We start from the raw sequence: 13,298 nt of genomic DNA, 5'->3' as shown, positions 1-13,298 counted from the left end.
CAAAATCTGGTTTTATTTCAATGGCATTTTTGTAAATTGAAAAAAAATTAATGAAAGTATGTTGGTATTTATTGTATTAGGTGATACATTACGAACTTTCATCCTCTTCAAAAGTATTTGTTCATCGGTTTGGCAGGGTAGGTCATGTTGAGAAGAAAGGAGGGGTAATCTTAATCTATTTGGCTCAACAGTTAAGAGATATGAAGTGATACATTATGAACTTTGTAACGTCAAGAAAATTACAAATGGATATTTCATTTAAAAAACCATATTAACCGATTCAAACCTTTAAATTAAAAACAATAAGTGACATTCATTTATTTGAAATCATAATGTTATCAGAGTTGAATTTTAAAGACAGCAGGAATCAACATCTTCGATGCGTATGTATAGTCCCGCCGAACTCTTCTCATGAACAACCCGCAAAACATTTTATCGACAACTGGATGCATACATCTTAGTGAGTTCCCAAGTATACCTCATATTCCATCATATATAGAATGCATCCACACAAAGTCCTCAGCTCTAGCGCCAACATGCCAACTCTCCTGTCAACATGTATTTATATATGAAATAATGGGTCTACTCCAACCCCAAGTGAATGCTATGAGCCAATGAATAGTCTTACGGTGACATACTACCATGGTCGAAATCATGGTCTTTCCTTGCCATTGCCAGGTGTCAAATCCTTATCTTACATAAAAGTCTCAAGGGACAGATCCTGCTGTTTCATATAATTGTTAGGGCCAGATCCTGATCTTTCATGCAGTTGTCAGGGGCTAGATCCTAGTCTTTCATGTAATTACCAGGGGCTAGATCATGGTATTTCATACAATACATAAAGTCATATGTAGTTAGAGATCAAATAGACAATCAAATAGATGGTCCACCCGAAAGTAATAAATCAACCAAGAACCATGCAATAATGCTTTAGACCAAGAGTTCTCAAGCTATCCAACTAAACCACCAACAACCATTACTATCATTACCCCAACAATTCACGAAACCTACCAACATCATACAATCCATAGGTAAGACCCTACCAGTCTAGCATACCATGACACTAAGTGTCCTACATTGCACAAACAATATAAGGCGATATCCTAATCAACTAGAATGCTCATACTCTAACAGTACCTTTAACCTATCATAAAAAGGATATATAATGTCATACGTGGCATATAGAGAATACTCACATGAAACGCAAAACTAGCACACCAAGACTCTCACTTCCTTGCACTAATCAAACCGATAAGCTGACTATCACCAAATAAAGATCAACCCTTAGTCAACAACCCAAATCCTTCAAGTTTGACTCAAGATCAAATTAGTCAAAAGTCATTGGTCAACGGTCAAAAAATTTCAATGGTCAATGATCACCATGACGTGGTGACCTCTTGGCTACATTGTGGGCATGTACATGCAAAACAATCACGATGCAGAGTACCACCATGTTGTGGGCCTTCCTTGGCAACGTCGTGGTCACTTCCAAAAAGATATTTTCTTCATTAAGAGCTTAATTTTTTAAGTCTTTTGGTCAACATCTCTAAAGATTTACTTACCCTTAAATGAACCATAAAAATCCTTACTTTATGGAAATGCATGTTCAATGCATGTCTCTCCCAAAACTAGCTCAAAATGGAAAGAAATAAATTCAGAAGTCCATGTATGGTACTAATCAAAATAAAAGTCTAGATTTGAAAAATATGATGACTTAGGGACCTAAGGAGTGAGAAAATTGCCAAATTTATCAAAACCATCCATTCATATTAACATATCATAAAGAAAATGATCTCGAAACCTAGATCAATGGGTAAACCATGAAGGTTAGAACTTGGATACTTAAAAAAGAGTCTATAAGATGAACCGAGAGATGGATATGAGTTTGTTAGATGATCCTTTGCTTAATAAAGACTTCCTTCAACCTTTAAATGACCAAAACACCAACATAGAGCTCAAATGACAAGAGGATAGGCTAGGGTTTGAGAGAGCGACTTCTAAGGGTGATAAAGGTTGAGAATGGACAACCCCTATCCATCACATCCTTTAAATACGACCCTAGCCCCAAAAATTAGGGTTTTACATGTTGGATTAAGTGTCTACGCCCATAACTATAATTGGTATATACTTGAACCGAGAGTAGCATGGTCCATTTTGGGTTGCCTTCATCAGGACAATTTGATAGGATGAATATTTGGGTAAAAGGTTATTTCTGATTTATTAATATATTATAAGTATAATATATTAATTGAGAAATCATATTATTTAATTAGTATTGATCAAAAGTTGATTTGAAATTAATTTAGTGATCAAAAGAGACTAATTAAATTAACAGAGACTGATTATGTAAATCAATGACACATATGGTATGGGCTAATGATCGATGATTAATTTGTAATGGGCTAAGATTATGTGGAAGTCCATAAATTAATAGTCTATATAAGTTTATGGATCATAAGCCTAAGTGTAAGAATTAGGGTTACATATAACTCTTGTAATTCTACATTATATATGTGTAACCCATTTAGCCAAAATCGGACTTAAGAGTGACATTACAAGAGTATGGATGACTTCTTGGTGCCGAACCTCTCTCTCAATATGCTCCAATTTTTCATGATGTTTTGACTTGTTTGAGGCACAACACTTGGGGTGCTAAGCTCTGGAAAGGCCAAATTCAACAAGCTTCAACAAGAGGTAATCTTCTAACTTACTTTTGTGATTCAGATATCAAATTATAGGCTTTATTCTTTGGAAATTTTTGTTGCATGTATAACTAGAGAAAACTTAGATCAAAGTTATTAGGGTTGTATGTGCACCATAGGAGTGTTATAGTACCTAAAACCCAACAATGGTATGAGAGCCATGAGTAGTTTTCTGTAATATAGATGCATAGTTAATGGTTCAAAGCTGGAAAAACTGAAAAAACTGAAAAAATGTTGTTTGACAGGGGGACTCGTCGAGTCCATTCATGAACTCGACAAGTTCATGATGAACTTGACGAGTGCATAAGCTGACTCGACGAGTTCAGCAACCTGTTTGCAGTTTTTCGGGTTTTTTGGCCTGAATTGGACTAGAATCATTATCACAAACTGTTTTGCATCATAAAATCTGTTTTTCTGATATGGTAGTGATTATTCTCATCCAATTACAAGATAAATTCTCAAATTTTAAGATACTTACTAGTTTATATGATAAAGCTAATTATTTGTAATTTTTTATTATAAATTATCTTACTACAGGAATTGTATTATGATCAAATTGGTAAAAGATAAAAATGGTTATTTTGTAAGTTTGTAATTTGATCTAAATGTTTTTAAGGAGTTACAAATTTTGTCATCAAATTTGGAACTCAAAAGTTTTTTAAGGAGTTAAAAATAAAAATTAGTTAAATTGATCTGAATGTTTTGAAGAGTTACATATGTTATCGAACTTGAAAAGTCTCATCTTCATAAAACAAATTAACTCCTTAAGTTATGGAGTTCAAAAGTTTTTTCAAGAATTACAAAACTTGCCCTCAAGTTTTAAGAGTTGAAAAGTCTCAATTAAAAAATATTGAATTCATAGAAACCCTAGGAATTTGAAAAATTTTCAAAAATGTAACACATGGGTTCGTAACTTCAAATTAATTAAATAGTTTTAATTTGATTTAGCATATTGATGTTTTTTGAATAGTTCATTTAACTCTTATGGACTTTACTAGTAGTTAATTAAATGTTTAATTAAAAGAGAATTATTAAATCCATAATCATATGGTTTAAGTTTAATTAAATTAAGAGTGTAATTTATTAATAGAGTAAACCATCAAGTATTTTAAAAGTTTAAAATACACCCTTATACTATATAAAATGAAAAGTCTAATTATATATGTATAAGTTAAAGGTCAGTCTTACCGTTAGTAGGCCTTATTCACGAAGCCAGTCTATAATGGGAGTAAAAAGTTATTGCCTATAAAATAGTGGTTTAATAGGTGTCCACTCTCACCCACGACTTCCTTGATTGGTGGAGGGTCGTTAGCCGAATGGGTTGGATAGGACACAAACTTCCATTAAAAGTATAATGAAAAATACTAAGTAACTAAACACTTATAAATTCCCAATCATAGTTACTTAGGAAAATGTGAATTGATGCTAACCCATGAAATTGCACTTTGCGCCTTGTTAAGTCGTTAGTGGAGTGTGTGTGGTTAACCGACACACTAATTTGGGACTAATAATGTGTGGCAAATGGTACCTTGGTGTTAATCATGGATCAATTGAGCATGTGTGGTTAACCGACACATTGATTAGGTGATATGTAACATCGAGAGTACCAAGCTAATTTGCATGGTTATTCACACCTTGTTTGTGATCCTCGGCATCCCAGTCACAAACTTGAGAGGGCATAATCGAGATTAAACATGCCATTGAAAAGTTTAATGAATCTCAACAGATCTAGGAATTTCAATTCATTTAAAACCTAAAATTCATTTTCATTTTTCATGATGGAAATTGGTAAATCGTCATTTACCTACCTTCAAATATTTTGTAACTGAATTACGGAATCCTTCTTCCAAATTGTAAAATATTATGTTGGGTCCTAGCCTTAATATTTCATTTGGGTGTTATATTAAGGACTTAAATCAACTAACTTGAATTTCTCCCCTCATAGATGTCTAGTGTTGACAACTATGGTCCTCCCGAACCTTTTGGAAAAAGCTTTCCTCATGAAGATGTTGCTCCCAGAAATTATACTTCACTTCTTCCACCTCCTCCAATAGTTCTCCCTAACCCACATGTTCATCGACTTGAAAAGTTCAAGGTCACTCAAACCCTATTGGCAAGCAAACATGAAGATGGAAGGTTTGTGTGTGCACATGTCTTAGAGATGAAGTCACACATTGACATGTTGGGAATGTTAGGTGTCATTGTCTCAAGGAAGTTGGCTGTTGACTTGGTTCTTCAATCACTTCCTAAGTCATATAGTGAGTTCGTTAAATATTACTATATGACAGACATGACGTGACCCTTATCGATCTTACCTATTTGCTAATTGATGTTGAATCAGCAATGATTTGGAGCACTGGTAAAGAAAATTTGATTGGAAGATCTACTTCCCAAACTTCCATGGATATTGACAATGGAAACATTGGAAGTCCAGAAAATATTTTTCTTTCCATGGGAAAAGGAAAGGCTAAGTCTGAGATTGTCCCATGTACCATTCCGAAAGAGTCTGTTTGCTTCTATTGCCAAGAGAAGGGGCATTGGTTGCAAAGCTGCCATATCTACCTAAAGGACCATAAGGATGGTAAAATCCAAATGTATGACTCTGGTTCAGGTAAATCCACTATCTAACTCTATTAAGTTCCTATCTCGAGATTCTTAATACATGATGCGACAAGATTGCATTTTGATGTGTTGTAGGATTGAAGAAAAGAAAGGAAGCTTAAAGGAAGAGTAAGCTGAGTCTGGTCGCGAAGAGATGGATTTCGATTGCATGGTTCAATGATCAGATTTGTGAGTTGCTACTAGGAGTTATGATAGGTTGCTTAGGAATATGTAATAACATAGTTTTCATTTGTAATTGCATTGTAAGGACATGTTTTCCGCGTTTTTTAAATAAAGAAAAATTTTAATTTTTATCTTATTTTATATTTTTCCTTGCAATGTAATTTGTGAAAATTGATGTTCGTATATTTCTATTGTTAGCAATATTGGAAAATGGATTTGATTCATTCGTTTGTGGTAGTGTCAAAATTTACCAAATAAGGAAAGATTCTCATCACCCAAAGTTCAATTGGATAGAAACTTAGAGTCATGCGATTTGCATTGTATGATGAATGAGAAACTTCATCTTTGGGAAATTAGGACTAATTCCTTGTTCACATGTATATGTGAGTCAAGTGAAGGATTATGGGATCTAGTACACATCGTTATGCACTAGTCAGATCCACCACAAAGAACAATAAGACTATTCATCATGATTTACTAAAAGTTTAGTAAACATGTTTATACTTACAAGATTAAGTGTAATTTTGAATCATTGGAAAAGTTTTAATGTGTAGCAGAATGAATAAAAAGAATTAATTAGGCAGAAAGATAAAAGTTTCTCCAAACTGAAAGGTAGGGAGAGTACTTTAGCATCATGTTTTATGATCATCTTAATGATTATGAAAAACCATATTACAATTGATCCTATAAGGACATCTTAGAGGATTTGTATGACTAAGAACATGAATCATGAATTGTTGAAATGGTTAAATCAAAAGGTGAGTCATACTTCGTTCCAATATCAAGTCTTAGAGTCATACTCCAAGATTGTACATTGAGTGACATGATATTAAGAAGATTTATAACACACTCATCAAATGTGGAATAAAAACGATGTTTTCTTACTCCTGCACATTTGAAATTGGTAAGTCGTGATGTCTTGGATAAGACAGAGAGTAACTAAGACCAATTGTGTGAAATGTTTTTCTTGATAAGAACCGACACTAACTCTTGAATATTTGTTTGTTAATTAATGTCTCTTAACAGAGAGAATCTTATATGTCAAGAGGTCGGTGGGAGTCTTGAAGATATTGAAATGTTTTAAAAACTAATCAAGAATAAACCTGTTATTAATCACTAGCACACGACTTGAGGTTTGTAACCTATCGTGTTGACATATTTTTTTTGTGCCCATTCCAGTTAAGTTGACTGTGCATGTGAGTTCTATGAGCTCTCAATTGTTTGCATAACAACTTGGAAGCAATGGTAGGCGCTTGAGCTGTAGGTGGCAAGAAATTAAGATTGAACAAGTTCATTCCATATGTGTTTGGATTTGTCACTAACCTTGTCCTATGATTATGGTTATGACAAATTCAGATGGATAGGAACACATACACCATTAATCTAAGTGACAAAGGTTTCTCTCCGCTTCATGAAAATGATTGTAAGGAAACATTTTCACTAAGTAGATTTTAAGGAGATAACATTTGAGATATTTGCATTCTCAAATTCGATTATGATTACGGCATCCCTCTTCATAGTTCGAATTGTGAAAAATGGAAAAAGGTCTAAACATTTGAGACTTATAGTTATAAGTTCTAAAAATGTTTAGACACACATGTGAGCTATCTAAGGAAAGGTTTATAAGCTTGAGAAGCCTAGATAAAGTCTTATCGAAGCATTTGTTGGATTAGTGTCTAAGTCCATAGCTATTTTGGTATGTACTTGACCCGATTGTGCATGGTCCTTTTGGGTTGCCTTCACCAAAGCAACTTGATTGGAGAAATGAATAGAGAGAGAGAGAAGTTATTATGATTTATTAATATGTTATAAGAATAATATATTAAGGGAGAAATCATATTTGTTTAATTAATATTGGTCAATAATTAATTAAGAATTAATTTTGTGATCAAATGTAATTAATTAAACTAGAGGGGCTGAATTGTAATTATGTGATAGTTACAAAATAAGGTAAGGATTATCCTAAGTATAGGATGGACGAATTTAAGGTGATAATGCCTTAGAATTCGACTATGATAAGGATTCAAGGATTATCTTATGGGTTGCTTGGTAAGCAAGCAACTAGATAAGGATAATGACTGAAACCCTATCTGTACACCTATATAAACACCCCATTGATCATGAATTCGTGTAAGACCTTCCGAAGGCTTCTAGGGACGAATTTGATACCTTCTCTCTCTCCTCATATCTTCTCCACTTCCTCTTGGTGTTTGTAAGCCATTAGAGGAGTGACACTTGTGACTCTAAGCCTTCCAAAGTCAATTCAAGGAGGAATTAGGATTGTTATTGCTATATAACAATCAAGGTATGTTCTTAAACCCACTTATATGTTAATATTGATTTCCATATACTAGAATTAGGGTTTATAGTCTTGGATTCAAAGCATGTACAATAGAGAAACCTAGATCCAAACTTTAGGGTTTGCATGAGCACATAGGATGTTGTTATGACCAAAACCCATCAGTGGTATCAGAGACATGATTGGTTTCTATTGTATTGATGCCTTGTATGTTTGAAAAATTCGAATTTTGTGATTCTGCTTGATGGACTCGACGAGTCCCACTGTGGACTCGGCGAGTTGCCCCTACTCGGCGAGTCCATGGGGGTACTCGGCGAGTTCGAGCGTCAGATAGAGCTGTATCCGGGATTTCTTGCTGTTTTTGCTTAAGGATAGTTACCTTTTCACATTAGATCAATATTAATCTGATTTTATGATATATTTGACTATATTATTGATCTAATTAAAGATATTTATCAATTAATAAAATATTTATTTCCTTATATGATAATTGATTAATTATTTTGATTAAATTGGTAAATTATTTTTCAAGAAATCATTAGATAAATCAGATATGGATAATTATGTGATTAAATATTAATTTAGATTATTTGTTATTTGATTCTTGTTGTTATGAAAAGTTTCATATTTTCCCCTTTAGGTTTTATGGTTTAAATTTGAACCCAAAAGTTTTGTTGTTTTGAAATTTAAATAGTTGAAACCCTAATGTTTTGAAAAAGGTTTCAAAACTTGCCCTCAAGTTTTGGAATTTAAAAGTTGATTAAAAGTTTAATTTAGGAATGTTAAATTCTAAAACCCTAGTATTGTTTTGAAAAAGTTCAAATCACACCCTTGTGGTTTTATTAATTAATTAAGGAGTATAATTAAAAGAGGTTTAATAAATCCACAATAGTTTTGGTTTACAATTTAATTGAATTAAAGGTATAATTATTAAATTTAACCACCTAGTATTTTCAAAGTGTAAAATACACCCTATACTATATATATATATATATATATATATATATATATATATATATATATATATATATATATAACATTAAAAGTCTAACATTATATATATGTATGAGTAAAAGTCAGTCTTACCGTTAGTAGGCCTCATTCACGAAGCTAGTCTATAAGGGGTGTTTAAGGAAATTGCCTATAAAATGGCGATTGAATGGGTATCCACTCTTACCCACTGCACTCTTGCCTAGTGGAGGGTCGTTAGCCGAACGGGTAGGATAGGACAAAACCTTCCATTATAAGTATAATGAAATATAAAAGTAACTAAATGTTTTCATAAAATTCCCAATCTTAGTTACTTAGGCAAAAATGAATTGATGCAATTCCATGAAATTACACTTTGTGCCCTTGCGAAGACGTTAGTGGAGCATGTGTGGTTTACCGGCACACTAAATGGTTCTAAGAAAAGGTAGCAAAGGGTGACTCAATGTTTGTCATAGTTCGGTGGAGCGTGTGTGGTTTACCGGCACATCGAATAGGTGACTATAACATGTGAGGGCACCATGTAAGTTTAAATGGTAATTCACACCCGCTTTGTGATCCTCGGCATCCCAGTCAAAAACAAGAGGGGCATATTGAGATTTAAACATGCCATTGAAATGTTCAATGAATCTCAAAGGATCTAGGAGTTTTCATAGATTTAAAACTTAAATTTCTTTTTCGTTTTTCGTGGTGGAAATTAGTGAATCGTCATTCACTTACCTTCAAATGTTCTACAATTAGGGTTACGGCATCCCTCTCCCGAGTTGTAGAATATTGTGTTGGCTCCTAGCCTTAGTATTTCATTTGGGTGATTTACTAAGGACTCAATCTATCAACTAACTTGAATTTGTTTTCTCCCATTTTGTAGATGTCAAATTTCGACAACTATGGTCTTCCCAAATCCCGTGGAACAAGCATTCCACATGAAGATGGTATTCCACGATTCGATCGAGGAACGAGAAATCATGCTTCACTTCCTCCTCCTCCTCCTATTGTTCTCCCCAACCCACAAGATCGAAGAATTGAAAGGTTCAATATCACTAAAGCCCTATTGGAAATGAAACATGAAGATGGTAAACCCGTGTGTGCCTACGTTCTAGGAATGAAATCACACATTGATAGGTTGATAATGTTGGGAGTGTCATTCCCGGATGAGTTGGTTGTGAATTGGGTTTTGTAGTCACTTCCAGAATCATATAATGAGTTCAAAAGAAAGTATTATATGATGGAACATGACGACAACCTAATTGACCTAACTTACATGCTCATTGCTGCTGAATCAGAAATGATTTGGCGAAGCAATGGAGCGTATTTGTTGGGAGAGTCAACCGACCATGCTTCCGAGGACGTTCTAGGAAAACCGACCTGCATTTGCTGCCAAAAGAAAGGCCGTTGGATACAAGTCTGCCCAAAGAGCCTCAAAGGTCCAGAAGATGGGAGAGTCAAAGAGTATGGCTGCGCTTCAGGTAAAATCCACTATCTAACTCCGTTAAGTTCCTATTCATTGATTCTGAATACATGATGTGATAAGATTGCATTTGAATGTTCTGCAGGATCGGTGAAAAGAAAGGAAGCTTGGTGAAAGAGCAAGATGAATCTAATCACAAGGAATGGATCTTGATTGCATGGACTTGAAGATTAAATTTTAAGCTTAGATAGTTATGATAGAGTTGTTAGAAATTTTCCTTTTAAAATACATAGTTTTCAATGGATTTTGCATTGTAAGGAAAAATGTTTTCCGCTGCTTTTATAAATAAAATAAATTTTCGTTTGACTTATTTATTTATTTGTTTCCTTGCAATGAAATCGTTATAAAAATTGGTGTTTGCATATTTCTACAACAAATGGATAAGATTCTTAATTATGTTAATAGTGGAAATGTCAAGAATTTGCCAAATAGGGAAAGGTTCTCATCACCCAAGTTTCAATTGGACAGAAACTTGGAATCATGCAACGTGGCTGCACGATGAATGAGAATTTCACATTTGGAAATTAGACTAATTCGTTGACAAAGTGTCAAGTGAAGGACTAGGAGATCGAGTACACAAAGTTGTGTGTTGATCAAGTCCACCACAAGGGTAACAAATATATTCGTCATGATTTACTAAAGGATTAGTAAATATGATTATACTTATAAGATTAAGTGTAATTCTTAGTTGACTAAAAAAGGTTTAAGTCAATAGCAGAACGAATAAGAAGAATCAAGCAGGCAGAAAGATAAAAGTTTCTCCATTCTAAGAAGAAGGGAGAGTACCTTTTATGCTTTATGATAGGTCTTAATGATTAAGAACCATATCTCAATTGATCCTCTAAGTGAGTCTTAGTACAATTGTATGTATAAGAAGAGGAATCAAGAATTGAAGAAATGGTTAAATCAAAAAGTCAATCATACTTCGTTCCAATAACAAGTCTTAAAGTTAAGATTATGACATTGAGTGATAAGTATTAAGAAGGTTTTTAACATTCATCAAATGTGGAAAGTTGTGATGTCTTGGATAAGACAAAGACCAACCAGGACCATTTTGTGAAGTGTTATGATAAAAACTACACTAACTCTTGAATATTTGATTGTCAAGAAATGTTTAGTGACAAGAGAATCTTATATGTCAAGGAGTCAGTGGGAGTCTTAATGGTCTTGAAAGGTTTTGAAGAACAAATCAAATAAACCTTATCGATCATCACTAGCACATGAGTTGAGGTTTACGACCTATCGTGTTGACACTATTTTGTTTTCTATGCCATTCCAATTGAGTTAATTGTGCATATGAGTCCTATGAGTTCTCATTTGAATGCATAAGAGGCAAGGACCTTGATCAATGGAAAGTACATTGATAGGAGAAGGTGAGTTGCTTAACTACTTGGAAGACATGGTGGGCAGCTGTGCTACCATAAGGCAAGAAATCAAGATTAAGAATGTTCGGTCCATATGAGTTTGAATTTGTCGTAAACTTTGGTTTTGACAAATTCACATGGATAGGAACACATACACCGTTTAAATCTAAGTGTCATAAGATTTCCTCCTTCATGAAAATGATTATGAGGAAATGCTTTCACTAAGAGAGATTTTAAGATAGCAATTACGGTATCCCTCTCCATGATTCGAATTATGAGATTTGGCAATTAGTCTTAATTGTTTAAGACACATATGAGCTATTTTGAATAAAGGTGTATGAGACTAAGAAGCCTTGATAAAGGATTATAAAAGCACTAAGTATTAGAAACATGGACTTATGAAATTCAATAGGTATTGTTTTTCTGAAAGTTAAGATGTTTATGAATACATGTCGAAGCTAGTGGGAGCATAAGTGTTATGTTTTATAATAATCATCATGATAGTGGGATCATAAATGTTATGATTGTATGATTATTAAGGAAAGTATTGCAAGTTGGCAATATTAATTATAGAAAACAAGAGTAATTCTTTGCAAAGTTGTAAGGAAGGAATAGTTGTTTTGCTATAATTAAGGGAGAGAATATTATGCTTCATTTCTGATCTAAAGGCTTAGGTTGTGGAATGTTAATAAATTTAGTCAAAAGTACATAGTGTGTTCTTAAAATTTTGATTATGATTACGACATTCCTCTTCACAATTCGAATTTTGAGAACATAGCAAATAAAACATTATGGCAAAAGATTGATAAAGTATCAAATCTTTATGTAAGACATTTTGCATCGTGTCCATACGCTTCGGGTATAGGATCGATTGCAAATGCTTTAATGTTTGACCATTCTAAAATTTTCCAAATGTCTAGCGCATTTAGAGGGAAAAGGGAATAGAATTGGTTTTGACAAAAAAATAATTAAACAACTATCAAAGGACAATCCAAAGTTCGACGATGACTGGTTGCTTGTGAGTAGTTGGAAGCATGGTATTGGATGGACCATATCGACACTATAGAAAAAGATTCTATTAAGAATAAGTTGTCATATGGAAAATATGGAAATGTATCCATATTGGAAATTGAATATTGAAAAATCTATGTCTAGATTAGAAACCTTTATGCAAAAGGATGTTCAAAGAAATGTACTTTGAGTGAAAGACATCATATCTAAGGAATTGTCTTGTAACAATCTCCGATAGAGGACTTTGTAATAGCATTGGGAATAGTCTTTGTGACTTTGGTGCAGTGACATTACGAAAGGATCATTGCATAAAATGTTAGAATCTAACATATTCTATAAGTGGCAAGAATTTGATATTCTTACACTTATGAAAAAGGATTTGGAGTTGTGAAATGAGAATGATTGGGAATGTGCTCAATTTGGTCTATTTCACAAAGTAAGAACCATAGGTATACATTGTGTGCATGCTAGGAGCATGGGACAAGTGTAATAATTCAAGTAAGAAGTTGATTACCCGAAATGGCAAATAATGAGTAATCGATATGGTGATAAATAAAAGGTGTTTTATTTATACTCAAAGGTTTGAGGCCATATGGGATCAGTATTATTCTTGTGTTTCACATTTGCATGTTTTGACTTCCAGAATAATTGAATTTATTAAGAATAATCGAATTATTCGAACG

This window comes from Lactuca serriola, chromosome 2, assembly GCF_051521515.1.
Source record: "Lactuca serriola cultivar US96UC23 chromosome 2, Lser_US96UC23_V15, whole genome shotgun sequence".
Lineage (NCBI taxonomy): Eukaryota > Viridiplantae > Streptophyta > Magnoliopsida > Asterales > Asteraceae > Lactuca > Lactuca serriola.
The sequence above is the reverse complement of the archived record's forward strand: the minus strand, read 5'-3'. Positions refer to the sequence as shown.